This window comes from Drosophila persimilis, unplaced genomic scaffold (genome assembly GCF_003286085.1).
Source record: "Drosophila persimilis strain 14011-0111.01,24,50 unplaced genomic scaffold, DperRS2 tig00000520-arrow-pilon, whole genome shotgun sequence".
Lineage (NCBI taxonomy): Eukaryota > Metazoa > Arthropoda > Insecta > Diptera > Drosophilidae > Drosophila > Drosophila persimilis.
Genome location: NW_020825317.1, coordinates 733,052 through 734,830, shown reverse-complemented (window position 1 = coordinate 734,830; position 1,779 = coordinate 733,052).

The following is a 1,779-nucleotide window of genomic DNA, read 5'->3' as shown; positions in this document are numbered from 1 at the left end:
GGGCACCAAATAACGGTAAAAATCGTTATCTGCTCGGGTCAAAAAATTGACCCTAATTTGTGAACTTGTGTTATTATAGCCAGAATGAACAAATCAATTTGCAGTGGCTAGTTCAATAGTTCAGTGTAAAGTTTAACACAACCAGATGTAAGATGCTAAAGTTAGAGGAAAAAAAGAAGCACTAGCTCCGAAAAAAAACATTAATAAAATACCATTTTTTTTTTCAATTTAAAAAAAACCATACAACAGAAAAATATGAGCGGGAACGCTGTGAGTTGCAGCTGCGACCGCAACACTACATTTATACCCGATACATAGTCAGTATGGCTACATTAAACGAGAGAGACAGAAAATCAGTCAGAACGTGTCGACGGACGCTGCGTAGCCACTGAAAATTGATTTGTTACTTTTGGCTATAATAATAATCCGATCTGATCCATATTCAGCAATCTCATAGATACGGTCATTCTGTATGATTGTGCGTATCTTCGTATCGTCAATATTGTGGATGCCACAGATTTTCGTCCTTTGTGGAGGCGGAGAGAAATTTTGAAATACACTTGTGACAGTGTGACATTACAGGAGTCCGGATAAAAAATGTGGTTGCTCTTGCTCTTATAGTCTTTAAGAACTAGGCGTCAAACAGATGGATAGACAGACGTCGCTATATTGACTCGGTTATTCATGCTAATCAAGAATATATATATGTGGAGATAATGTTTTTTATCCCCAATCGGCCGACTAATTATTTCAATTAAATAAAACTCGGCGCAGAAATAAAATTGCGATATGTTCTTTAATGCGTGACATCCAAATTGCAAGTGTGGCTTGCCTGCCCTTTACATTGCCGCTCCGATCGCTAAGCGCAGCTTCGCTCGGCCGACGTCGGTAGGCAGACGCAAAGCGGAGATAGCGAAGAGCGAGCTGGCAGAGAGCGTTTAGCAGGGCAAGCAAGCGCAAAGCTTTAACAAACAAATGAGTGACATAGACATAAGTAACAAACAAAATAAGCGGCTGAGGGCCAAGAATTAGGTGCTATTTGGTAAGCAGCTAATCGGCTGCGTTCTGCTCCGAACATTCACCCCCCGTTGGAAGGCAAAGACTTTCAACAGATCCATCCTGAAGGGGCAGAACCGCAATTTTTCCAACGGCCCTCTTGAAAAGGCCTCTTTGAGTGCGGATGACGACTACCCTGATGGTTCCATCTTTTCCTGGGATGACGCTTTCAATGCGGCCAAGCGGCCACCTTAATGGTGGCAGCGTTTCCTCTTTCATCATGACTAGCGCTCCTAGCTTGATGTTTGGAGACGATGACTTGCGATGACGCCACTTGCTCCGCTCCTGAAGAATCGAAAGATACGCCGTGCTCCATTTTCTCCAAAGCGCCTGCTTCATTTGACACAGCCGCTGCCATCGACTAAGTAGGTTGACCCGGAGATGCGTCACATCTGGCTCGTCGAATGCAGCTTTCGGGGCTCCATTGAGAAAGTGGTTTGGCGTGAGCACATCTAGGTCATCGGGACTTTCTGTAATTGCATAAAGCGGACGGGAATTTAACAAAGCAGAGATTTCACAAGCCAAGGTCTGAATTTCATCAAGAGTAAAAATGTAGGTCCCGACGATGCGATGAAAATGATATTTAGCTGCTTTAACAGCCGCCTCCCACAAACCCCCAAAATGTGGTGAGCGAGGGGGGATGAATTTCCAATCGATTCCACTAGAAACGCAGAGATGTGACACAGCCGACGTATGAGGATCGCTGAGGAACATTTGACGAAG